The 27980-nt window shown below is 44.6% G+C and overlaps 1 protein-coding gene across 4 annotated transcripts in view; it reads left to right on the top strand.

Moving 5' to 3' along the window:
- The first annotated feature begins 7698 nt into the window (after positions 1 to 7698).
- FOXN2 (forkhead box N2) overlaps positions 7699 to 27980 on the top strand; it is a 163756-nt gene continuing 143474 nt past the window's right edge. For 2 of the 4 annotated variants that reach the window (XM_034764331.1, XM_034764333.1), the window contains exon 1: positions 7700 to 7875. The gene's annotated coding sequence lies outside the window, so the exon portion shown is untranslated. Of the gene's footprint in view, positions 7876 to 8349; positions 9121 to 27980 lie in introns of those variants that run through there. The other 2 variants (XR_004644953.1, XM_034764332.1) reach the window with 2 other exon arrangements.

Below are 27980 nucleotides of genomic sequence, written 5' to 3' on the forward strand. Positions count from 1 at the left end.
CCCGCCCCCCCCCCCCCCCGTTTCTTGACTGCCCCCTCCAGAACCTCCCTGCCCCTTCTCCTGCCCCCTGGCCCCCTTACCCTGCTGCTCAGAACATGGTGTTGGGCTCTGTGCGAGCCGGACACGTGGCTGTGCTCCCCAGCACAACACACAACCCGGTCCCTGGCCCTGCACAGTGCTGCCGGACCGGGACACTGGGCTGCAGGGGAGGAGGAGCTCCTCTACAGCTGCTCCGGAGTCCAGCCCGTGACTTTCCTGCAGCCCTCCCAGCCGCTCGCTCTGCTCTGCCGGGGGAGGGGGGAAATCCCGGACATTTTGAGTGATTTACAAATTCCCCCCGGACGCTATTTTTAGCACAAAAAGGAGGACATGTCCGGGTAAATCCGGACGAATGGTAACCCTAAGATTGCCTCCTCCTGGCTTGGTCCACTCTCGACTGGCACGCGAGCCAATGAAGTATCCACAGGAGCCTTCGCAGTGGAGGTGGGGTCGCCGCCACGTATTGCATCCAGCTCTTTGTAGAACCGGCAGCTTGTGGGTGCAGCACCAGAGGGGCGGTTTGTCTCCCGCACCTTGTGGTAGGCGTTCCACAGCTCTTTCACTTTGACCCAGCACTGCAATGTGCCTGGGTCATGGCCCCTTCTGTCATGCATTGTGAAATCTGTCCATAGGTATCATAATTCCTATGGATGGAGCGCAGCTGGGACTGGACAGCCTCCTCTCCCCAAATGCTGATGAGGTCCAGCAGCTCGGCATTGCTCCAAGCAGGGGATTGCCTGGTGCATGGAGCAGGCATGGCCACCTGGAAAGATGCACTGAGACCACTGCACGTATCACCGAGCAAACAGGAAGGGGACTTCCAAATTTACGGGGTGGGGATGTCAGTTGGTCACCTCAGGGCAGGGCAGTAGAGTTCAAACCGATGACCAGAGAGGTGAGAACAGGCATTGTGGGACACCTCCCGGAGGCCAATTGCAGCGTTGTAATCGCCACGGTCTACAATCGTCTACACTGGCACTGCAGCGCTGTAGCACCGGCGCAGAAAGCTGTACACCGCTCGTTGGGATGTTTTTTTTAAAGCGCTACAACTGCGCAGTTTCTGTGCACTAAGTGGCTCAGCAGTGTGTACTCCTCAGGAGTTACAGCGCAGAAAGCTGCTTTACTGCGCAGAAACTTGCCAGTGTAGACAGGGCCTGGCAAACTCTTTCTAAAAGCTACCTACACACTTCTAAATGTCTTTTAGTGTAGGGACCTAAAATTAGCATAGTACTTTAGTCTGTGTTTTAGATCACAGATATCCAATATGTGGTGACATTGAGAGCTACAGGCAACTAAACAACACAGGACAGTTTCCCATTCAGTGTAGTGAGTTCAGTTCTTTGTTTGAGAGGAACCCAAGATTTTAATGTAATTGATAACACTGCTCTGCTACCGATCCAAGCTCCCTAGTAGTGTGGCCAGGATGACCCTGTCTGACCCTTGGATCAACCCTTAAGGCATATTCCATGGAATGATGGTAGCCTCTTGAAAAGGTAATGTAGCCTAAGGCATAGGAGTTGTGCTGGGGTCAAGGCTAAGTGTGGGAAGGAGCAAGTTGTGGGCAGAAGGGAAGTCTCCATAGAGATGAGAGCTTCAGATTCTGTGCTGCACCTCTTGTGAGAAGCAGCATGGAATCTGCCAACAGAGGATTAAGGTGAAAACTGCCCTGGGAACAGCATTCAAATTGTTGAATGCAAAGCTTAGTGCATGCTTCTCTCAGACGAATGGAGAAGTTGTAACAAAGTGGCATTTTGTGGGACACTACTGAGAGTATCAATTCAGGACAAATTGCTTACAGCAGGGCAGTTACAGCCCTAGGCTGGGGTTCCTTCACTACTGAGGCACACCAAACTAGTCAAACAGAGAGGACTTTGGTTTTACTCCACTGGCTAACGAGAAGTCATACAAGCAATTCCCTCAGACACTCCGGTTTCCCAGCGCCACTCCTTATGGGGATGAAGGGTTATGACAACCAATACCCCAGTAAAAGAGAAAAAGGTTCTCCTGATCCCAAAGGACCAAACCCCAGCCCCAGATCAATATACCAGTTAGATCTTACCCACAAATCACGCTGTTGCCAGTCCTTTAGAATCTAAACTCTAAAGGTTTATTCATAAAAAGAAAGAAATATAGATGAGAGCTAAAAATGGTTAAATGGAATCAATTACATACAGTAATGGCAAAGTTTTTGGTTTGGGCTTGTAGCAGTGATGGAATAAACTGCAAGTTCAAATCAAGTCTCTGGAATACATCTACAGCTTGGATGAGTCATTCAGTCCTTTGTTCAGAACTTCAGTTTGTAGCAAAGTTCCTCCAGAGGTAAAAAGCAGGACTGAAGACAAAATGAAGAAGATGCAGCTGCCTTTTATAGTCTCTTGCCATGCAGCCTGTGCTTCCTTTGTTCCAAACACAAGCTGCCCAGAACATGGCTTGAAAGACTTAGAGTCCTCTCTGTAGGCATGCCCCTGCATAAGGTGTATCTGCCTTCTCTCAATGGATCAGTTATATAGCTGATGGTCTTTAATTGGCCATCAAGCAGGCCGGGCAGTGCTGACGCCAAACTGTCTGGGGTATCACCCAGAAGCATAGCCCAAGTTTGAAATACAGACAGTATAGAGCCAATACTTATAACTTTAAATACAAAAATGATACATGCATACATAGCATAGTCATAACCAGCAAATCATAATCTTTTCATAGATACCTTACTAGACCTCCTTTGTACAAGATTTGGTGCCCCATAGGACCCTGATTGCAACAATGATCTATACAATTACAGTTCATGTCAATAATGTCACAGAAGTGTAAATTGAATATTTATTGTGGGGCATGGTCACAAAAATGCAGATATTGTACAGAAAATTCTGAGTAAAAATATAAATTGTAAGTGTACAGGAGGAAGGACGTAAGCATAGATATGAGGATGAGCACAGGAATGGAGATTATCAGGCAAGAAACTTTTCAGGGCAAAGACGGTGTGTCAGTATGTGTTTGGACAGCACCTAGCACAATGGGGACCTGATCTCTCAGCTGCAGACTTTGTGCACAGAGGGGGCAAAGGCCTGTATATCAATGTATGTATTCGTGCACCAGATACAGATAGAAACTAGCACAGAAAGTGCATGTATATCATTACTGGAGATGGGACAGAGCAAATTAAACAGCAGGATAGTTGAAGCAGAAAATTAGTCCTAGAAGAGATACACTGGAAACTCTTCCTTTTGGATTTGTCTGTGGCAATGAAAAAGATCAGACACATGCCACGTACATAGCAGTAGAGAGCAAATCAGCAAATATACAGAGACACAAATTGCAAACAGAGCATTACCTTTGACAACTAGATAGGCAGACACATTGACTTGGAGAATGAGTTCACTTTTAAGTTGTCACTTTTCAAAGCACTTAGCAATGAACAGAATTACAAATCTAAGGTGCCACTTGCAGTAAAGATCCCTAAGAAAGCAGGTGTCCAAACACCTTGTGGTTGGTGGATAAGCATTTTTCTGAGTATAAATAGGGATGCCCAGTACTGCCTTTCTTCTCCTTGGCACAAGAGTGCCGGTTGAGCACAATCGTCAGAATATGCAATGGGCATACCAATTTGTTTATAGCCTGCTTTTTGGTGCCGTGGGATAGCAAGGATCTGTGTAACCAAGCTGTTTCTGTGTCTTAACCTGAATTATTTACTTTTCTTAAACATTTTCAGATGGTATAGTTATGACAAGGGTGTGAAGAAAGTTATTATTGTGATGAAAACCTGATCATGATACGAAGTAAAAAGTTTAAATATTCAAATCATTACAGATATCCTCCCAGGTCCTTTCTAATTTCACCCCTTCACCATCAAATTATCCCCCTATTGCTACAAGTGATTCGGTTCCTGCAATGATAGCAATAGCATAGACAGTGCATTCATCACTGGTGGTTTTACCACCAAAGGGGTGATTAAAAACACAGGCACCACAGGACAACACTAGTGTTCCCATCATTGGTATTAGTGATGGAACTGAATTAGTGGTAGCACTGAAGTGGAATTTTGGGTCAAAAAGGCAAGTGTGGACAGAACCTCAGTGATTAAGAGCAGAGCTGGTTAGAAAAAAGTAAGTATATTTTGTGACAATTTTCAAAAGAAATTAAAATGTTTTGTTTCAATTGACATTTTCTGTAATTTTTTTGTTTCAATGAAAAATTTAAAAATGTAATGGAATTTATATTTAAATTGCTTTAGTGGGGGGAAAACACTTTAAAAAAACCTCTCTTCTATCTTTTTCCAGTGGGAAAAAAGTAGAATGTGAAAGAAGTTTTTTTCCTACTGAAATCAAATATTTATTAAAAAGGTTTAAATGGAAAATTTGTGAATAGCTAAAGTTAAAAGGTCAGAACTGAAATGTATTCAAGCAACAAGTAGGTGAGAACTGTTCAGATAGCTGGTGGTCCAGACTGGAGCCCTAACTGAAACTGAATTCAAATGGATATTGAATTTGTAATTGGATTCAAATGGGTTTCCTTTAGTGTTGCAGAGTGGCTGGACAAAAGGGTGGTCAACACATCCTGATTCAAATGGCCAAACAATACTCATTATTGAGAACAAAAGACCTGTGATAGAGAAGGTGTGGCTTTGGGCTGATTGGAAGACCTTTTATCACAACATAGTCATGTGTCAAGCATGTTTATGCACCACCATGCCTTCCTTTATGCTATGAAACTCTGGGCAGCCATCCCATAGTGCCTCGGCAGGAGGAGAGTGCCTGGAGACATGCACACAGAACGGCATTAGCGTGATGTGGGAATTTTTCTAATGCTCTCTATATTGCCACAGTTGTTACCAGCAGAAGAGCTCAAGCTTTAGCTCCTTGGTCTAAAGGCAAGGGCAACAGAGTGTTTTTTGAGGGAGTTCTCAGCTTTGGAACTACTCCTTCCTTGATCTGATATAGTCCAGGTTTGTTGGCATGCTTGGGTTAAAGCCTATTTACTTGAGCCTTGGGGGAAGGCAGGGTTTGATGGTGACCAATATTTTTGGGCAGGGGAAGGGCAAAGTGTTGTTGCATTTGCCAGTGAGTTAGCTGCTAGTTTTAGTTTTGATTAATTGTTTTTGGTGTCAAAGGTGCCTAGAGTGTTAGTTATTTTTAATAAAATATTAATTTATTAATACATTTAATTATAATTATTTATTATTTAAGTGCACTTCCCTTACCCACCTAGGGGAGGAGAAGCCACGGAAAAGTTGACTGAAGCAGCAAACCAGGGAAAAACGAATCATAATGTATTTAGCAAGTGATAATCAGGGCCAAGCCTAGGCATGAGGAAAATAGGATACTGAAAGTCTGGACCTTCAGTCTGTTGCAAACTCTGCAGCTCACAAGTCAACCCTATTTATGAATCTGGTTCTGCTCCATGAGTGTGGGGAAGAAATCTCTGTGTGCTGCTGCCAGGTGGGAAAAAACCTCAGTGCTGCTAGATCTGACCTCTCTTCCCAGAAGGGATGTCCTGTGGATCATTAAGACTGGCCCCGAATCATCCAAATCACAGAAAAAAATACATACAGTAGAACCTCAGGAATGGAGGTTACATGTAACTTTGAAATGTTTGTAACTCTGAACAAAATGTTATGGTTATTCTTTCAAAAGTTTGCAACTGAACATTGACTTAGTACAGTTTTGAAACTTTTCTATGCAGAAGAAAAATGCTGCTTTCCCTTTAATTTTTTAGTAGTTTATGTTTAACACAGTACTGTACTGTATTTGCTTTTTTTTTTTTTTATGGTCTCTGCTGCTGCCTGATTGCGTACTTCTGGTTCCAAATGACGTGTGTGATTGACTGATCAGTTCGTAACTCTGAGGTTCTACTGTAGAGGAACTATTTCCTGACTAGTAAATTATTTAAAAAAAACAGTAACAACTAATGAGGAATGAGAGAATTTCCTGGTATTCCCCCCTACAACTACATTACTGTCCTTTGCTCAGATAAGTGACAGCAATGCATCAGAGGCCAAGTGTCCCTCCGCAATAAGGGAAACTTTAGGGAGGGGATGGGACACCTTCCTAACAAGGAGTGGGGGGATCGGAAATGCAAAATCTCTCCCTATTCCTCACATCTAGATCCCAGATCCTATTATGATGTTGTAAAACTGCAAGTGTACACAGCACTGTAAACCATGCTAAACAAATAACAAAGTTCCTGCCCTAAAGAGCTTAAAGTTAAAGGCATGAGTGAGCACAAAGCAGTACAACACAAAACAAACACATGTAGTCTTTACAGCTGGAAACCTTATTATCTCTCAAGAGGGATAAAAAATAAGTAAAGCAGATTTCATCTCTTTGGAAATGGAGCATTTCACTCTGCCAAAAATGTGTACTTCACAAAACAAAACAAACCACAAGTAACTAAGTTGCTAGCCTATAGTTGGGTGCCTGGGGAACGTGGGACTGCCGAGGTGCTGGGGGATAGAGGAGAAGCAGGACTTAAAGTGGGTGTAATTTTCTGGATTTGCTGCTGTCCTAGTCCTTTACAGGAAAATCCTATAATCCTTTATATAAAATTATATATTTTCTGTGGATTTTCCAGACCATATTAAGAATAAAGATTTATATCACTATTATAGAATTTTATAGGATGGCCCAGAAAGCCTAAGAGAAATGGTGTATTCTACCAGCTTTTGAGAGTAACTTCTATAGGACCCTATTACATTTCTATAAGAACACTGTTGGTTTTATCCCTTTTAAATTCTACAGGACTTTTCCAAAAAGGGGTATCTCTGTGATTGTCCCTGTTTGGTCAGGCCACACACATTGTGCTGAAGGACGGCTGCCTGTGTGTTCCCCAAATCAGTTCCAGGGCCCACGCTGGTTTCACACTGTAGGGCAGGGGTCGGCAACGTTTGGCACGCGGCTCGCCAGGCCCTGGCGGGCCGGGCCAGTTTATTTACCTACTGACGCGGCAGGTTCGGCCGATCGCGGACCACACTGTGCCGCGGTTCGCCGTCCCGGGCCAATGGGAGCAGCGGGAAGCCGCGACCAGCACATAGCTCGCCCGCGCCGCTTCTCGACGCCCCCATTGGACTGGGACGGCGAACCGCGGCCAGTGGGAGCCGCGATTGGCTGAACCTGCCGTGTCAGCAGGTTAATAAACTGGCCTGGCCCGGCCCGCCAGGGTGCTTACCCTGGTGAGCCGTGTGCCAAATGTTGCCGACCCCTGCTGTAGGGCAACCTTTCAACGCAAGGTCATGGTGCTGCCACACCATCTCTCAATGGATGGGTTTGAGTGACACTACAAAACGTTGCAGCTTTGGTACAAAGGCAGTCTCAGTTCAATATAAATGGAGGGAGGGAGATGGGGGAGCACAGTCCTTATGACCATAGTCTAAGCCTCAGGCAGAAGGTCAGGAGCTGCGGAAATGTCTGTAGTGACTGACCCCAGGAGCCTCCTTCCTCCCCCATAGAACAACGGAACCCCTAGTCAGAGACACACACTGAACTTGGCAGGGAAGGGAAGTCACCCCCTTCCCCTTTGCAATGAACTACTCACAAGCTATTCTCCATCCCCCTCCCCCCCTCCACAGCAATGGACTCGTCTCCTGTATATGACTGCAGGAGGGGAGGGGGCCAGCCCACTTGGACAGGGGGAGGAGAAGGCTGTGTGGTAAGTATAGGAAGGGGAGGAGGGGTTAGTGGCTTCGGTGCCGTGTTGCTATGGGGAGACCGAGAGACTAGAGGGTGGTGTTGCTGCTGCGCAGGGAGAGAGGGAGCAACAGCTGCTGCTGATCCCTGACACATCCCCCTACGGGCCTGCTGCCATATTGTGTCCACTCTCCCCCAGCCGCACAGCTTCATGACTACTGTGAGTATGGACCCCATTATTAACTGTTATGGTGGTGGGGGAGATTTTTCCTCCAACCCTCCCAGCAGAGAGATTCCCAGCCTATATTTGCGTGTGTTTTATTTTAGAATATCTGAACCTACAAAGAACATACATGTGGTTAAAGGATGAGCGTTTCCTGCTGTGAGGTGGCAGCACTGGGGCGGGGGGATCACTGCCGCCTTTCAGAAGTGGGATGTATAAAGTGGGTTTGTTAATTGGGGCTGGAATGAAATTGTGATTCAAAATAACAAACGTGGGCTGGGGGAGGAGGTTTAACAGGGGCAGGTGGGTTGTGGATTGGAGTTTGTCCCGCTCACCCGGCCGCACAGGGGACAGCCTGTCTTTGGTTAAAATTGCTTTAATAAATATGGAGGGAGAGGAAGCAGTTTGTTCAGGGGGCTGGTGCCTCTGGAGAGCTCGGGTGTGACTCGTGAGGGGAGGGAGCCTTGTTTTGTTTTCGCAGTCAGGTCTGGGAAGAGGCTAGGGGGCCGCGTGTGTGTGATGAGAGGGAGAAGGGCTGCTCGGCGGCGGGCGTGAGTGAGCACACATGGATAATGCGCAGAGAGGGAGAGAGTAAATAATGGAAGAGGCGAGGAAGCTTATGCTGACGACTTGGGGCTGCCTTGGTCGGTGTTCCGCATGGGTCGCTTCCAGAGAGTCTGGGTAAGGGCCGGAGCCCCCAAGCCCACCCTAAGAGAAAGCATGTGCCGAGATCGCCCTCCGGGTTCGCAGCCCCCCCAGCACTGAGGACGCTTGCCAGGAGTGCAGATCTGAAGTCAGCGATGAGTGACTCCCGCGCAGCCCCCGCAGTACAATCATCCCTCCAGAGAAGGGAGACTTGCCGTAAAATTACCCCCCACCACCACCCACCGCGCAAGGGAGGGATGCTCTCCTCCCTGTTGGAGAGTGAGGTTGACAGCTGGGCTGAGTCCTGCAACTCTGTTACTGCTGTTGGACTGGCTCTTCCTTCCCCATATGCCCCTGTTTTCCCGTGGGAGGAAGGGGGAGGCTCTCTAAGGAGCATGTGGCCGGGAGAAGGTGGTGCGCCAAGAATAGCACCCACCGCAGTTCCTTGTAGGTGCCTGTCCTGCCTGAGCCAGCCCGGTGAGGAGAGGAGGTGTTAGTCCTCTTGCCCTTAAAAACATAACCTTCCCCAGCTGCAGGAAGGGCCTCTGTCCACCCCACTCGGCTCCATTAGCAAAGGCAGCAGCTGATGCGTGCAAGGTGAGTTTCACACACCACCACCCCCGGATCATGTGCGTTTAGTTAATTGATCTCCCCTATTTTGGTTGGGATTGTGACAGACACGTGGCCCGCTGAGCCCACCCCAGCAAGTCATAGGCATTTCTGGGAGTTTGTGTGTCTGTAACAACCGCGACAAAGAGCCAGCCTCTCACCGGTCCTCGTGAGCTCCAGAGAGAGGGAGATCGTCCCCCAGTCTGCTGCTGCCACCGCTGCCCAGCTACTTCTGCGCGGCAGTTTAGCCGTCGTTCTCGGTGTCTTCTCCTTGCTCGTGTGCTCTTGGGTGAAGTACTTGGCTAACTGTTGAGATCTCTGCAGTGTTAGTTGTTCTTATGAGACATTAGTTTATATGGAGTGGGCTTCCTTCTGCCCAACCCCCCTTTTCCACTAGGAAATTTTTTCCTGGATGTGATGTTCTCAAACTTTTGAGATACCTAAAAACTTATTTCTTTTTGTCAGGAGTTTCAGATGTTTCTCTTAATCTGTGTTTAGGTATATAAAGGGGCTTTAAAAGCAGTATTGTGTATGTGTATATATATGTACACAAATGGTGTGTATGCATTTGTGTGTGTTTATGGTAATAATATTTGCATTGGTTGTTGTAATGAAAATGTTAGCCACAGTTTCTTAAATTAACCCAGAAAAGTGACGGACAGTTGATCAGATTGTCATGTTCTTTTGTGTTTTGTACCCCATTGGATATGCTTTGGGGCACATTATGAATAATACAGTATAGTAAGATGGATTTCAGTTTTTCTTAATTCTCAGTTTTTCAACAGAAATAAATTAACACTGTTTATATTAAATTAAGGGTTGTACTAAAAACAAAATGAAAAAATATAACACCATTTTACTGCACTGTGATGTATCCTGCTTTTTGAGCATGGGGAAATCCTCTGGCAGAAGTGGGTTAGTTAAGGCAATGGTACAGCTATGTTTAAAAAAAAAAAGTATAGAGGAGAGGGAACCAGAAGAAAGAATTCAGTAGTCCTGTACTGAGGAGGACATTGATAGGAGAGTTCAAAAATAAATTAATAAATTGGTGAGTGAGGAGAACACGCCCTCAGCATCCCATCTGAGCCATAACATTGGTTGTAGATTGTGAGTCAGAAATTTTACACTGAATGATTTTGATGGTGTAGGAAAAAATGTAACATCGCAATTGTGATCTTTGTTCAAACATAAATGCTCTTAGTAACTAAATTATATGATGATGGAAAGTTCTGTTTTGCTCCTAAAACTATATATGCAAACTTAAGAGGGTATGGATTTTTTTTATAGCCAGTAGTGAGTAGGAAACTTTTCCTTGGTGTCTGGTTGTAGGTTACTTACAAATTTCTGCAAAACTGAAATCTAATTAACAGCTAGAAGTGCTAAATTATATTCTATTTTATGGCTATGAAGACAACCTGATTATGAACTGGTACAATGCTATGTAATTGAATCAACAGACAGACAGCATGAAAGAATGGCTTGAGAGGTGTGAACTTACCCTGAGAAGAACAGGGGTAGTTAACTTGCATTCTCTGGGCCTGAATATATATATACTCTACCCTTATTCTGCGACCTGCTGGGGATACTAGTTGGTGGCTCCTCCATGGAGCTGAAATCATGGGTGTTTGCCTGGTGCAGTTCACAAATTCCCCCAACACCTGTCCCTTTTGGGGCAAGAGAGAGACCTTGGCACACATCCGTGTAGGGTTCATCAGATTGTAGCCCCTCCTTTGCATCATCCAGAACCTCTTACTGAAGTTCTGGCTGCACTTTTCCCCGCATCTCCTGATCTGTGCACACTCTGTCTGTGGCCTCCACAATCATGGGACATCCTCGTCAACCTTCTCTTGGCACTGGCCAAGGTGACTATCCATCGCTCCAGAAGTAGGAAGCTAGGCGGTGTGCTCTGTGACTTTGGGCCTATTCCTGGTCCCTTATCTGAGCATACTTCTGGGCAGAATTCCTCTGGGCAAAGTCCACTGACTCCCTAGACACCTTTGAGTAGTGGGAACTGTTGGGGGATTCTCTACTCAGTGTCCCCTCTCTGGATCCCTGATTTTCAACCTCACTCCCCCTCCCTTTTTTTTTTTAATCTGTTGTCCCCAGTAATCAATTGTAGCCTGGGCTTAACTAATGGTGTGGGCCTTTAGTTATGGGCTGACATAGAACTGCCTGTCCCAGTAATTCAAATAGTACTGCAGCTCCCACTGGTGCCACTACTTGTGCAACCCTAGTGGTAGCACTAGGGGGAAATTCCTTACCCACATGCTCCCTGCAAAAAAAAAAAAAAAAAATAATAATAATAATAATCTTTAGTGCAAGCACAGTTATTGTACCCATCCACACTAGTAATGCAGTTATATTGGGGGACTTGGTTATAAAACATCTATCCCAAATGTAGCTAAAGCATGGTTCGGTCTAAACCAACCATGCTTTGATGTGTCAGAGGACAGATATACAGTAGTTGAGGCCCACAGCATCAGGGCCGGCTTTAGCAAGTGTGGGGCCCAATTCCTGGGGCGGCACTTCGGATTGCTGGCTGGGGAAGAGGGGGCCCCGGGGCTTGCCGCGCTCTGGCTGGCGCTCCGGCTGGGGCCGCGGGGCTGTGGGGCTGCCGCGCTCCGGCTGGGGCCGCGGGGCTGTGGGGCTGCCGCGCTCTGGCCGGGGTCGCGGGGCTGCAGGGCTGCCGTGCTCCGGCCGGCGGTCCGCTGGGGTCGCGGGGCTGCGGGGCTGCTGCGGTCCGGCCGGAGCTCCAGCCGGGAGAGTGGGGCTGGCCACGCTCCGCCAGAGCTCCAGCCGAGGTCAAACTTAAAAACAGCTTAAAAACATTGAGAGCTAAGTTTTATAGGACTTTCAAAAACTCTCTCTCCTACTTTCAAGAAAGAAGCATGATTTATTAAACTCCTATTGCTTCAGAGTATCAGCCACTGTTAACACATCTGAAGGTCCATAAAAAGATACAAGTGAAAGTAGACAAATGAAAGCCATTGCACTGAGCTCTGCTTCTCAGTGAAATAGTATTCCAAACAAACAAAAAAAAGAAACCTAGGAGTTCAAGAAAGTGGGTGATACACAAGTAGTCAGCTGGGGAAAAGCAATGTCATGCATGAAATGATTACAAGTAGATAGTCTTTAAATCATTTCCCCTTGTGGGACCCAATTATCTGCAATTGGAGATGCTTTTATCCTGCAGATGGGAGAATGGAGCCCTTAATAATTATCAGTAAGTCCCAAAAGAAGCTTGCAGAAATATATACATATACAAAGTATTAATTTATTTTAAACAATTTATCTTCACCCCAAACCCAAAAGGAAAGACCGAGGTTTCATTGCACACAGATGAGAGAGGAAAAAATGTTGGAAAAGCTTTCAGAATTCTTCTCCCACTTTCTCTTGACTTGTACTCTCTCTCTCTCTGTCTCCCCAGGGATTTTAAAGTTCCTTCCACACAGACAATTAAACCATGCTAGCTGAACCAGTTTTAAATATGGTTTGCATAACATATGTAGACAGTGGGCCTGATTCTCCGCTGCCTTGCATCGGGATGGATTTGAGTTAAATCATGATTTAAATCACTAGTCAGGAAGACTCGATTTAATCATGGATTTCTACATAAAAGTGCATTCTTGTTGGTTGTTATAACCTTAATACATATTCTTCACAACTAAGGCCTGGTCTACAAGGGGGAGGTGGGAGGGAGGGATCGATCTAAGTTACGCAACTTCAGATAGCTGAAGTCAACGTACTTAGATTGACTTACCGTGGTGTCTTCACCGCGATGAGTCGACTGCTGCCGCTCCCCCATTGACTCCGCCTGCGCCTCTCGCGGCAGGCGAGACGGAGGAGTGCTTGGGGATCGATTTATTGTGATAAATCGACCCCCGCTGGATCGATCACTGCCCGCCAATCCGGTGGGTAGTGTAGACATACCCTCAGAGATAGATGTAGGTTTCATTTTTAGAAGGTACACACTATACATTTTTAAAGTGATTTATTTTGAAAACTTTTCAGTTTAGTTTTACAGCTATATCAGAAAATGAATGATTGTTTGGTTATTTCATTTACCAAAAGTAATTGAAGCAAATAGTTCATCTCCCAATGACTTCATCAATAGCTCCAATTCAACAGGTTAATCATTAACATTTGGAGGATTTTCTTGCCATGCTGTATTAGGAGGAGAACATCACCAGACAGACATTTACATTGTTTTATTTAACTAAAACAACATTATGAATTCTGGATTTTTTTTTTCAACGGCAAACATAATATTTTAACAAAACAAGCATATGAATTTTTGAATTTAGTTAAATATACAAGTTTTTCAAAATCAGGTTTGTTTTTGTTAATATTGTTTTTAACTAAAATAGTTTAATGGAATTAAAAAAAACAAAAATAAAAATTAAATCAACTATGTCAGCCAGGTCAACATGAGAAACTTAAAATATTGGCTTCTTTCTACACCGTCAGAAGAAGCTACTGCTGTTAATAGTGAGATTATCATTTCAACAGTCTCTGAATCCAAGTGCTTAAGGCCTAGTCTTCACTTACCGGCTGGTCCGGAGGCACGCCATCGATGTTCTGGGATCGATCCCGGAAGTGCTCACAATCGACGCCGGTACTCCAGCTCGCCGAGAGGAGTACGCGGCGTCGACGGGGGGAGACTTCCGGCCGCGTCTGGACCGCGGTAAGTCCGGAGTAAGGTACTTCGAATTCAGCTACGTTATTAACGTAGCTGAATTTGCGTACCTTAGTCCGAAGTCCGGACTAAGTGTAGACCAGCCCTAAGTCACTTCCATCAGTTCACTGGTGTGACTTTCTTAAAACATCATCAGCAAACATATTTCTTGAATGGTTCTTATTCCTAAACTGGGTCTCTTTTAGGCCTGCTGCCATTATAGGTTTTCCCTTCTAGTGAGAGAATGGTATGGTAGATCTCAAATCAATGAAGGCTACACTCAGAAAGACCTCAAGACTTCTGGAATATGCTGCTCAAACAGTTTCACTTTTGTTTCTACTCCCTGTCCCTTCCTTCTCACCTTTATTTCTAGGCTTGTCCAGATCTATTCCACCCCGAACAATTGTCTATTCACGGAACTTTTTGAAACTTTGCACTTTTAGAGAGAGGTAAGGGATTGACTCTGTGTACACAAATTTGCAGAAGGACAATAGGTTTGCGGTCTGTTATTTCTCACCTCTATATATTATTTATTTATTTAAAACATTTTTGCTGTTAACAAAAAAGCATGTTATTTCTGGAGACACAAATCCACAGTTTGAGAACTGCAAAACTAAGCATCTATGATGGTATCTTCTAGACTGAGCACTGAGTCCCATTGGGTAGATAGAAAGATTAACCTAAATGATCTATACAGAAGCCCCTGGAACCCCATAAAATTGGGTCCCTAATCCATGAACTATTGAAACTCATTTACAAAACTGTTCTTAAACATTACATGGATATATTGTCTCATACTATAGAATTAGAATTTATAATCCCTATTCCATGAGGAGATATCTTTGAGCTATAACTTCTGTGAGCTGAGGGGTAAAAACATTACCTACTATCTGTTCTTATCAGTTTAATATCTTAATTAAAACTATTTTATCAAAAAATCCGATTTAAATAAAAAAAATAATTGATTTTTATCCACCCTGCCTTGCATCCTGTCTAATCATTTCACACTTGTGAAGAATGGATGTTTAAATGCTATTGAATCAGAATGACAGGGCTTGATTCTTCATGTACGCAAGTGCAAATCAAGAATAATGCCATTGGAGTTACACTGTGTTAATCAGAGGAGAATCAAGTTTGTAGTATCTGGCCAGGTTAGCGTGGACCTTTGTCAAATATATATGATCTTAACATCATTTCTGTTTTTGTTTAATAGTTTAATCTGACTTAAAAACCACACTTAGTCATAAAGAGGAAACTCCTGTGTGCCTGAACTAGTTTGTAACACTGTTTGGCCAATATGGATGGGGACAAATGTTGTTTTTTAAAGTGTTCAAGACTAAGCCCTGATTCCCTTTTGACTTGCACTTTATCAAGTACGCTAGTGCAAAAAGAGTGTAAAATGCTACCATTAGAATAATGGCATTTTACACTCACTTTGCACTGCTGTAAATTACTATACAAGGTGCAGGGCAACAGAGAATTGGGCCATGGTCTCTGGCTTTGGTAGGGAACTGCAGTGGTATTGGCAACACACAGCACTAGTGTAGAAGAGATTTCTGCAGCTGAAACAGTTTTTACCGTGGTGATGTTTAGACTTACCTTGGGTAGGTTTAAGTGACAGTGTGGCTGTTGCCATGGGCAGCTGTGCCAGACTAGGGTGCTCAGACTTGGTCTATATTAGAAAAGTTGCACTGGTTTAACTAAATAAATTTTAAATCAACCTAGCTCAATCAGTGCAAATCCCTAATAATACAGAGGCAGTGAAATTAAACTGATTTAAGCAAGGGTTAGCTTGCAATTTACAGACACAAGATAAACTGATTTAAACCATTTTAACTTCTACTTATGTGTATCTACATCAGGGGTTTACAGTCTAACTAGATCAATATATTTACACTGGGTGCAGCTTTTCTAATATAGAAATGCTCATTGTCTTGCTACTACTGGTTGAGCAAGGAGGGGAATTTTCACAAAAAATCCCTGGTGTACTAGTCTCTATTCTTTCACCATCCAGCTGTAATATTTAAAAACATTGACATATATTTGCTTGGCTGAACATGCACGGGTGTACTAGTAGGGATTATTCTATTGCTTTGATTGCTCATCTCTAGTGAGAGCATTTAGAAATCTCTGATAAGACCTGTGTATGTGATGGGTGAAAGAAGGACAGGAGACTACTTTCTTGCTGCACAGTGTACTTGGAGTGTGGGAGTTCTGACATAATATCCTGACTCTACCTTTTCCCACTCTTACACAAATGAGAGGCTTTTGTTTGTTTGCCTTTTATTTTTATTAGATTTGAGCTTCCTAGAAACGTCTCAATTCCCCCCCCCCCCTTTTTATACAATTCTAAACTTAGCCCTAAAATTACACCTCACCGTTTCAAAACACTTTATAAACACAGAGCCTGACTCATGGTAGATGCTGAGCATCCTCAGCTCCCACTGGAACTATTGGGAGTGAAGGATACTGAGCACAGTTGACTTATTGGCAAGGCTGTAAGAATGTTTTTTGATTTGTTTGTTTTTGGTTCAAAAGTTGCAACGACTGTTTGTTGAAATTGTGGTTTTGGTGCGGTCGGTTCAACCTGGCTCATGGGGTTGTAACACAACTTAAATTTGTCCTGGCTGTGCCTCCATCATGATAGGCAGGTATATGTAGAGGTGCCCTCAAAGCAGAGGTGTAGGATGGGGAGCCCCTCAGAACAGAGGGATGAGGGGTGCAGGTATGTGTGGGGAGGTGCAGGACCTAAACTCTTGTTTTGTAAATCCAAGAGGGGTTGTGGTATACAGGCCTTTCATCCCCCAAAATAAAGATTATCAGCTTTATGGATGCAGCAGTGTGTATTACTTGCTTACATAATTTATATTAGCTTTTAGCATCAGTCTAAGTTTCATCCATTTTATTTAATTTGGCTGCACAGGTTTGAGACAGTTGTTAATCCATGTGGTAGTATGTATATGTTAGTATACAATGATATTGTAATTAACTGTCCTGTATTTCCATTTTTGAGTTAGCACTTGGTGAGCATATTAACATAGATAGATCTGCTTTGTGTTCTCCCTGCTTGACAGTTAATAAAATTGTGTTGTGTAACTTCCTGTGCAGAAATTGTATTGTGCTTTTTCACTTATTGAATCATATAGCATATCTGCCAGTCTTTACAGTTTATATGCAGATATGCACTTGTATAAATTCTATCCCTAGCCAGGCTTCACAAATTATGAATTTTTATTTTTGAATGGTCACACAAAGCTTCCCTGTATCAAGAGAAAGATCCACAAGGAAAGCAAGAAGCATCTAAGTGACTTTTTTTCATTTAGAAGTGGACATTTACATATTATTTATATCCCTATATTACAATACATCCACTTCCCATCATATTTTCAATTTTGCATTGTGGATGTAATCATACTGTCTAACACTGTACAATATATGTCAGGGGTTTTCAACCTTTTTCTTTCTGAGGCCCACCCAACATGGTATAAAAACTCTATGGCCCACCTGTGCCACAACAACTGTTTTTCTCCATATAAAAGCCAGGGCCGGCGTTAAGGGGTAGCAAGCAGGGCAGTTGCCCATGGAGCCAAGGCATAGCAAACTAAGTTTCTTAGGCTTCAGCCCCAGGTGTTGGGGCTCGGGGCCCTGGGATGCAGTCCTGTACAGCGGGGCTTTGACTTTCTGCCCTAAGCTTTTATGAGTTTAATGCTGGCCCTGAAACCAGCTTGTGGCCCCCCAGGGGGCCCCGGACCGCTGGTTGAGAACCACTGATAAATCAGACACTTCTCATCACATATGTCTTTATCACATTAGGTAAAACTGTATAGTGGTATTCCAGGATACGCACAAAGTATAATTTAAGTCAAGTGAGATAGAATTGGCATGTGGTAGGGTAGTACACTACCACTCACTACAAAAAAAAATGCTGCCTGGTGTCCAATGGTGTCCTTATGATCTTTGGAAAAAACAAGGCATACTTGTGGCACCTTAGAGACTAACAAATTTATTTGGGCATAAGCTTTCGTGGGCTAAAACCCACTTCATCAGATGCATGGAGTGGAAAATACAATAGGAAGATTATATATATATATATATAGAGAGAGAGAGAGAGAGAGTACATGAAAAGATGGGGTTTGCCTTACCAATTCTAATGAGACAATTCAATTAAAGTGGGCTATTATCAGCAGAAGGAAAAATCACTTTTGTAGTGGTAATCAGGGTGGCCCATTTCAAACAGTTGACAAGTAGGTGTGAGTAACAGTAGGGGGAACAATTAGCATGAGGAAATAGTTTTTAGTTTGTGTAATGACCCATCCATTCCCAGTCTTTATTCAGGCCTAATTTGATGGTGTCCAGTTTGTAAATTAGTTCCAGTTCTGCAGTTTCTCATTGGAGTCTGTTTTTGAAGTTTTTTTGTTGAAGAATTGCCACTTTTAAGTCTGTAATTGAGTGTCCAGGGAAATTGAAGTGTTCTCCGACTGGTTTTTTAATGTTATAATTCTTGACGTCTGATTTGTGTCCGTTTATTCTTTTTTTCTCTACGCAAAAGAATAAATGGACGTCAAGTTATTTTTTGTCAAGGTCCAAATTTCTTGGTCAAGGTATAGTGAAGGTCCAGAATGCAGAGAAAATAATACTAAAACCAATAATGATGATAATAAGTAAATTAAAAGATTTCAGGGTCTGTTCAAAACTGTCAGTCCGGATTTGGCCTGCGGTCCGCCTATTGACTACCTCTGCCTTATTAGCTGAACTGTCTTAACATGATTTTAATTTGGGTCCATGAGGGGCCTAAGGTTCTTAATTCCTATGATTAGCCTTTTCAGCAGGCTTTGACAAGTGTTATCCTATTTTAAGTGATGTTGAACTTGGTTTGCCCACGTTAGCGTGACAGGTCAACACAGTTCAAAATGCCTTTCAGCAGCATCGACTATGGTTTGACTTTAAATTGGAACTACTGTGTAATCCATTAACAGTGTTGCTTCTGGTTATATCAAGAGTTGCTCCTTGATCCTTGTACTGTCAGATATCTATGCTCACACATCACTTTCTGTGATTCTGTGATTCTACCATTGCATTTGATGCTGCCTTGCTACTGTGTTCTTGCTGTGGTGGACCCTAAAGTGTATAACTTGATCCGTCCTCCCAAAAAACATAATCTTTTGTACCTTCTCACTGTAGCTCCTCTAAGCTTTGTTTTTTCAAAATTATTTTTTGCGCATTCCCTATATTTACTACCTAACTTTAGTTTCCTATTTAAAATGTGGGCCCCTCATTTGTTGTTGTGATTGCAGTTTAGCAGGATGGTATTTTATTATGTTGTTTGTTTTGTATGCTGTTATACAGCAGCCAAAGTGATTTTAGGATACTTTCTACAGAAAAATCAGTGATTTAAAACCCACACCTAGTGGGATTAGAGTGCAGCAGCAGCTGATGGGGGCAAGCAAGCCTGTTGCCAAACAGCATTGATAGCCTCTACCACAGACACAATCTCTGGGTCAGTTTGGCCAAAAATAGTCAGAATGGTTATAGGCAACTTTTCATTACATCTACTCTGATATAACACGAATTCGGATATAACGCGGTAAAGTAGCGCTCTGGGGGACGGGGCTGCTTTACTTCGTTATATCTGAATTAGTGTTACTGCAAGTGGTTCCTCTGCGGCACGCTCGTGGGAGGAGGCAGAGACGGAGCGGAGGTGAGCTCGGGCAGGGGGGCCACAGCAAGTAAGGGGGGAGGCGCAGAGGANGGGGAGGGCCGCAGCAAGTAACGGGCGGGCGCAGAGGAACCGCTCCCTGCTCCAGCTCATCTCCACCTCCTCCTCTGAGTGCGCCGCCGCCGCTCCGCTTCTCTCTCTCTTCCCCCCCTTCCAGGCTTGCCGGGCCAAACAGCTGATTGGCCCGGCAAGCCTGGAAGGGAGGAAGAAGCGGAGCGGCGGTGGCGCATTCAGGGAGGAGGCGGAGGCAGAGTGGCGGTGAGCTGGGGTGGGGAGCGGTTCCTTTCCCTACCCCAATATAGCACAGTCTCCTCTATAACACGGTGAGATTTTTTGGCTCCTGAGGACCGCGTTATATCAGGGTAGAGGTGTATTTTCAGAGTTATTTAATCCAAATACAAACTATATTCTTCTCTTCTGCTTTGGTACCTTTTAACCATGTTGTATGAGAAGTATAGATATCATTTTGTATTTACATAGTTTAGCTTGATTAATGCAAGTGCTTTTCTCTTTGCTTTGAGAATACTGTATTTACTATATCTAGCTTTCATTCTAAGTCGAGATAGCGTAACTATCTAAGGCTTCGTCTCCCATTTTACCCAGATTGTAGTGGCACCGGTGGAACTGTTTCCTCTAATAAATAAATTGGTTTATTATTTTACTAAGTTTTGTTTACACTGACTGGCATAGCTATTCTGGAGTAGTTTTCCTTATGTGGAGACACTGTTCTGGAATAATTATTCCACTCCCAAAGTTGAGTAATTATTCTGGAATTAAATCACTTTTATTTTGGAATAGATGTCCACATGGAGGAGTTATTCCAGAATAGCTATTCTGGTCAACTTCTTGCATGTAGGCAAGGCCTAAGCAAAATTACAATTTGAAATCAAGAAAACTTAAATTATTAGCTGCATGAACATTCTATTGGTGTTAAGCAAAACAAAACAAAAAAAGGTGATTTTTTTCTCTAACATCAGCACCATTTCACTTTAATCATGGTTCTCTAGGTCTGTTGACCTACATTTATATATTTCTGATGTGTACTTTGTTATTTTGTAAGCATGCGACACAGAGGCCCATTGGTGATTCAGTACTGTGTCAGCAACTCTTGTGGGGCTTGACTTATTCATCACACCTAAATACTATTGCCATAATCTGTATCCAACAGGTGTGATGTAAGATATTGATGAATTAGTTTTCTGATAATATTCTTCTGGTATGTATGTATGGGGTGTGTACAATGCTATGCATATGTGCTAAAATTACATTCTCAAAATGTGTTTGGCATGCAATGTATGAGCACAGTCTGCCTTTGACAAAGCAATGTGTATTTGTTTGGCTGACCAATTTGGTAGTTAGGCAGTGGCAATGAAGGCACATTTACAAGGTAAGCAAAGCTGTCAGCCTAGCAAGTGGGGGAGGTTGCTTCTTAGCTATAAAAAAGGGGGCCTGAACCTCAAATAAGTAACTGATTGTACACATAAATGTACATCAAGTAAGGTCTTTTATGAAAGCTGATGACACACGGGTGATCAACATCATTGTAAAATGCATGTGTAAACACTATGTGAGGAATTATGAATATTCAGTGATAGACATTAAAGCAAAGGTTGTCAATTATTTTTTTTTGCCAAAGTCCAGATTTCCTCATCGAGGTATACTCAAGGTCCAGACTCCAGAGAAAATAATAAAACAATAACAATAATAAGTAAATAAAAAGATTTTGGGTCCATTCAAAAGCATCTGGCAGTCTGGATTTGGCCTGTGGTCCACCTATTGACTACCCTGCCTTAAAGTCTGTGACTGAAGGGTATTTAAATCAGGCACATCAGAGGGCATTAGTAAACAGGTTTTCTCTCAGACACGAGGGAAGATAGCTGTCTACCTGTCTCCAGTGAAATTAAGCAAGGAGTGACCTGAAACAATGGAAGTTCTATTTACATATGAATCAGCAGGGAGATGGGATGTTCACAGGAAGGAAAGAACAGCATGAGATTACCTTGAATCTGGGGACAAAACAGTGAGTTTTGGAAATAATATAATGAGAGAGAAGATGCTATCTTGGTATCCATCACTTGAGGGATTGAAGAGGTCAGAGCTCTTGAGATTGCAGACAGATGAATTCTTCAGCCAAGGTGGTTGAAATCTCCGGAAATTGATTATAGATGAGAAACCTGCTTAGGCAAAGATTGTAACTGTCTGAAATTAAATTTTAGTCTTAGAAGTGTATTCCTTCTTTTGTTTGTTCATAACAAGGGACATAATGGTTAGTTGGCTGGCTGTTGGTGTCCAGGCTGAGAGTCACAGCAGCAGAGCATTCAAGGCACCCGAGATTACAGGGCAGGCAGTGCCATAATGATTTACTGGTCTAGATTGCACCCCCAGAACATGACAAGGGCTACATTACCATTGTGTGCCATAGAAAGCAATCTGTGGTAGAGCAAAGTTTTAGACAGATAAACAGTGTTATTGACACTTACATTGGTAGTAATACTGTGTGCTAGGAAAAATACTAGCTTGAATCAAAACATGTCTAAGGATGTACCAATACTAGTGATATAAGTGCTGTTGCCTATGTTTTTAGCTGTTTTCTATTTATGCAACTTTCAAAGTGCAGTCTGAAACTGAATGAAGTATAAAATTTAGTTCAAAGAATTTGTAAAAGAGAAATCCAAACATATATCCTGTCTTGGAACTAGAGGTGTTTGGAATGCTGTGATAAAAATGTAATTACAGGAAGACCACAAAGGATAGGAAGAAAAATTATCCATGAGTAGCAAAAAGAACAGGAGTACTTGTGACACCTTAGAGACAGAAGCCTGGTCTACACTACGAGTTTAGGTCAACTTTAGCAGCGTTAAATCGAATTAAGTCTGGACACGTTCACACGACGAAGCCCTTTCTTTCAACTTAAAGGGCCCTTTAAACCGGTTTCTTTACACCACCTCCGACGAGGGAATTAGCGATAAAATTGGCCTTTGCGGGTCGGAATTGGGGTAGTGTGGACGGAATTCGACGTTATTGGCCTCCGGGAGGTATCCCACAGTGCTTCATTGTGACCGCTCTGGACAGCACTCTCAACTCAGATGCACTGACCAGGTAGACAGGAAAAGTCCCGCGAACGTTTGAATTTCATTTCCTGTTTGCACAGTGTGGAGAGCACAGGTGACCACGCAGAGCTCATCAGCACAGGTATCCCAGGAGTCCCAGGATCGCAAAAGAGCTCCAGCATGGACCGAACGGGAGGTACGGGATCCGCTCGCCATATGGGGAGATGAATCAGTGCTAGCTGAACTCCGTAGCAGTAAAAGAAATGGCAAAGTATTAGAAAAGGTCTCCAAGGCCATAAAGGACAGAGGCCATAACAGGGACGCATCGCAGTGCCGCGTGAAAATTAAGGAGCTACGGCAAGCCTACCACAACGCCAGAGAAGCAAACGGAAGGTCCGGGGCAGAGCCGCAAACTTGCTGCTTCTATGCAGAGCTGCATGCCATTCTAGGGGGTGCAGCCACCACTACCCCAACCGTGTGCTATGACTCCCTCACTGGAGAAACACACAGGGAAGAGGGTTCGGGGAATGAGGAAGATGAGGATGGAGGTAATGTAGGCAGCTCACAGCAGCAAGGAAGCGGAGAAACCGGTTTCCCCAACAGCCAGGATATGTTTGTCACCCTGGACCTGGAACCAGTAACCCCCGAACTCCCCCAAGACCCTGAGGGCACACAGGGGACCTCTGGTGAGTGTACCTTTGTAAATATTACACATGGTTTAAAAGCAAGCGTGTTTAATGATTTAATTTGCCCTGGCAATTGCGGCCAGTACAGCTACTGGAAAAGTCTGTTAACGTGTATGGGAATGGAGCGGAAATCCTCCAGGGACATCTCCAGAAAGCTCTCCTTCATGTACTCCCAAAGCCTTTGCAAAAGGTTTCTGGGGAGGGCTGCCTTATCCCGTCCGCCATGGTAGGACACTTTACCACGCCAGGCCAGTAGCACGTAGTCTGGAATCATTGCATAACAAAGCATGGCAGTGTATGGTCCTGGTGTTTGCTGGCATGCAGACAACATCCATTCCTTATCGCTCTTTGTTATCCTGAGGAGAGTGATATCATTCACGGTCACCTGGTTGAAATGGGGTGATTTTATTAAGGGGACATTCAGAGGTGCCCATTCCTGCTCTGCTGAACAGAAATGTTCCCCGCTGTTAGCCACGCGGTGGGGGGAGGGGTGAAGTGATCCTCCCAGAGAATTGGGTGTGGTGGGGGGGGAGAGGGGTTAGTTGGGTTTGTGCTGCATGTTAACCCGGAAACCGCAGCCCCTCCTTTTACATTGCAAACCCATTTTAAATGGCCAACCCAATTCATCCTTGGTATGGGAAATGAGGGCGCTGCTGTTTGAAACCATTCCCACACGTTAGGAAGGTTAAAAAAGCCAAAGACTGTGGCTTACCATGGCTGCCTGCAAGCCGAAATCTGTTGCCTGGCACTGCGTGAGTGATCTCTCACACGAAACCGGCAGGCCCTCACTATAAGAGGAAAAATGCGACCTTGTAACGAAAGAGTGTATCCATTGTTCTCTAAAATGTGTCTTTTTTTAACCACCTCTCCCTTCTCCTCCACCAGCTGCAAATGTTTCTCCTTCACAGAGGCTAGTGAACATTAGAAAGAGAAAACGGAGGACGCGGGACGATATGTTCATGGAGCTCCAGGTGTCCTCCCACGCTGATAGAGCACAGCAGAATGTGTGGAGGCAGTCAATGTCAGACATCAGGAAAGCACAATATGAACGAGAGGAGAGGTGGCGGGCTGAATTGCGTGATGAACAGAGCAGGTTGCGGGCTGAAGATGATAGGTGGCGTCAGCTTGCAGACAGAAGGCAAGAGTCGATGCTCCGGCTGCTGGAGCATCAAACTGATATGCTCCAGCGTATGGTTGATATGCAGGAAAGGCAGCAGGAGCAGAGACTGCCACTAAAGCCCCTGTGTAACCAACAGCCCTCCTCCCCAAGTTCCATAGCCTCCTCACCCAGACACCCAAGAACACGGTCGGGGGGGCCTCTGGCCACCCAGTCACTCCACCCCAGATGATTGCCCGAGCATCAGAAGGCTGGCCTTCAATAAGAGTTAAAGTTTTAAACTGCAGTGTGTCCTTTTCCTTCCCTCCTCCCCCACCCATCCCGGGCTACCTTGGCAATTATCCCCCTAGTTGTGTGATGAATTAATAAAGAATGCATGAATGTGAAATAACAATGACTTTATTGCCTCTGCAAGCTGTGCTCGAAGTGGGGAGGGGAGGGTGGGGTGGTTGGTTTACAGGGAAGTAGAGTGAACCGGGTGGCGGGGGGGTGCGGAGGGTTCATCAAGGAGAAACAAACATAAGTTTCATACCATAGCCTGGCCAGTCACAAAACTCGTTTTCAAAGCTTCTCTGATGCGCACCGCGCCCTGCTGTGCTCCTCTAACCGCCCTGGTGTCTGGCTGCGCGATTTGCCTCAACCTCCCACCCCGCCATAAATGTCTCCCCCTTACTCTCACAGATATTGTGGAGCGCACAGCAAGCAGTAATAACAATGGGGATATTCTTTTCGCTGAGGTCTGAGCGAGTCAGTAAGCTGCGCCAGCACGCTTTTAAACGTCCAAATGCACATTCCACCACCATTCGGCACTTGCTCAGCCTGTAGTTGAACAGGTTCTGACTCCTGTCCAGGCTGCCTGTGTACGGCTTCATGAGCCATGGCATTAAGCGGTAGGCTGGGTCCCCAAGGATCACGATAGGCATTTCAACATCCCCAACGGTTACTTTCTGGTCCGGGAAGAAAGTCCCTTCCTCCAGCTTTCGAAACAGAGCAGAGTGCCTGAAGACACGAGCATCATGTACCTTTCCCGGCCATCCCGCGTTGATGTTGGTGAAACGTCCCTTGTGATCCACCAGGGCTTGCAGCAGCATTGAAAAGTACCCCTTGCGGTTTATGTACTCGGTGGCTTGGTGCTCCGGTGCCAAAATACGGATATGGGTTCCTTCTATGGCCCCACCACAGTTTGGGAATCCCATTTCATCAAAACCATCCACTTTGGCCTGCACATTGTCCAGAGTCACTACCCTTGATATCACCAGGTCTTTCATTGCCCTGGCAACTTGGATCACAGCAGCCCCCACAGTAGATTTGCCCACTCCAAATTGATTCCCGACTGACCGGTAGCTGTCTGGCATTGCAAGCTTCCACAGGGCTATTGCCACTCGCTTCTCAACTGTGAGGGCCGCTCTCATCCTGGTATTCTGGCGCTTCAGGGCAGGGGAAAGCAAGTCACAGAGTTCAATGAAAGTGCCCTTACGCATGCGAAAGTTTCGCAGCCACTGGGAATAGTCCCACACCTGCAGCACGATGTGGTCCCACCAGTCTGTGCTTGTTTCCCGTGCCCAGACTCGGCGTTCCACGGCATGAACCTGCCCCAGTAACACCATGATTTGCACATTGCTGGAGCCTGTGCCTTGTGAGAGGTCTATGTCCATGTCAATTTCCTCATCACTCTCGTCGCCGCGCTGCAATCGCCTCCTCGGCTGGTCCGGGTTTCGCTTTGGCATGTCCTGGCTCTGCATATACTCCAGGACAATGCGCGTGGTGTTCATAGTGCTCATAATTGCTGCGGTGATCTGAGCGGGCTCCATGATCCCAGTGCTAGCTATGGCGCCTGGTCTGAAAAAAGGCGCGAAACTAGTATCTGACGGACCAGGGGAAGGAGGGAGGGACGGAGAGCCGAGTGACGACATGGCGTACAGGTACAGGAAATTAAAATCAAGAAAGGTGGCTGTGCATCAGGGAGAAACACAAACAACTGTCACACAGAATGGTCACCCCAAAGATTAAACTGAAAACCCTGGGTTTAGCAGGCCATTGATTTCACGGAGGGAGGGGAAGCAAATGAATACAGAACAAATCTATTTTTTACATCTTAAGCTGGCAGCCGACGGTGCAGCATGACTGATAGCCACTGCAGTACGACAACAATGGATATCAATCGTAATATGCCATCTTCTACCAAAAGGCAAGGGGCTGCTGCTGTGTAGCAATGCAGCCCCACGTCTGCCAGCACCCAGATCGCCCTCGGCCTCTTCTGGGTGCTTAGCAGACAATACTGGGCGATTGGCACAAAATAACATACTACGACTGATAGCCATCATCATCGAGACAGTTGCATGTCTGCCCAGGTGCCCATGATTGACCGCCACTGCAGTACGACGACGATGGTTACCAGTCATAATATACCATCTTCTACCAAAAGGCAAGGGGCTGGTGCAATGCAGCCCTACGGCTGCCAGCCCCACGGCTACCAGTTATGCTGCACCATCTACAGCCAAAAGGCAGTTAGCTGCTGCTGCTGTGTAGCAATCCAGTACCACGTCTGCCGGCACCCAGATGACATATGGTGACGGTGAGCTGATCTGAGCGGGCTCCATGCTTGCCGTGGTATGTTGTCTGCAGAGGTAACCCAGGTAAAAAGGCGCAAATCTATTGTCTGCCGGTGCTCTGATGGAGGGGGAAGGGCCTGACAAAATGTACCCAGAACTCCCCGCGACACTGTTTTGCATCATTCAGTTATTGGGATCTCAACCCAGAATTCCAAGGGGCGGCGGAGACTGCGGGAACTGTGGGATAGCTACCCATAGTGCAATGCTCCGGAAGTCGACGCTAGCCTCGGTCGACTAGAGCACTTAGAGCATTTTATGTGGGGACACACACAATCAGCTGTATACAACCGATTTCTATAAAACCGGCTTCTATAAATTCGACCTAATTTCGTAGTGTAGACATACCCTAACAAATTTATTTAAGCATAAGCTTTCGTGGGCTACAGCCCACTTCATCGGATGTATAGAATGGAACACACAGAAAGAAGATATATAAAGATATATAAATCTAGATATATTTATTTCTTCTTTCTGTGTGTTCCACAAATGCTTATGCTCAAATAAATTTGTTAGTCTCTAAGGTGCCACAAGTACTCCTGTTCTTTTTGCGGATACAGACTAACATGGCTGCTACTCTGAAACCATGAGTAGCAGTAATTTGAAAATGGAAATCTGTACAAGCTTTGTGACTTCAGTAAGCTATATTTGTAATACTGTAGTTTTTTCTGATATTGTTAACATGCTACTTAAAAAAATTATTCTCACTGCAAGGTCATTTCAGATAAAATTAGAGCTTCATGTTTTCAGATAAGGTTCAAGTGGAGTTCTGATATCTTTATGTTTAAAAAGACTTACAAGCTATAAGCAAAAGAGATAGTATTACATTTTGTAACATTGGGCAATTGTTATTGCTACACTTCAGCTGAAATATCAACAAAAGAATATTCAGTATTGTTTTGAGGCTATCCTGGAGAACTGTGTATGACAGGGATATCTTGGAAATGAAATTAACACTATTTTTCAGTGCAATGCGCTCAGGTGGCACAGTTACA

The sequence above is a fragment of the Trachemys scripta genome, chromosome 3 (assembly GCF_013100865.1).
Source record: "Trachemys scripta elegans isolate TJP31775 chromosome 3, CAS_Tse_1.0, whole genome shotgun sequence".
In the NCBI taxonomy this organism is placed as follows: Eukaryota; Metazoa; Chordata; order Testudines; family Emydidae; genus Trachemys; species Trachemys scripta.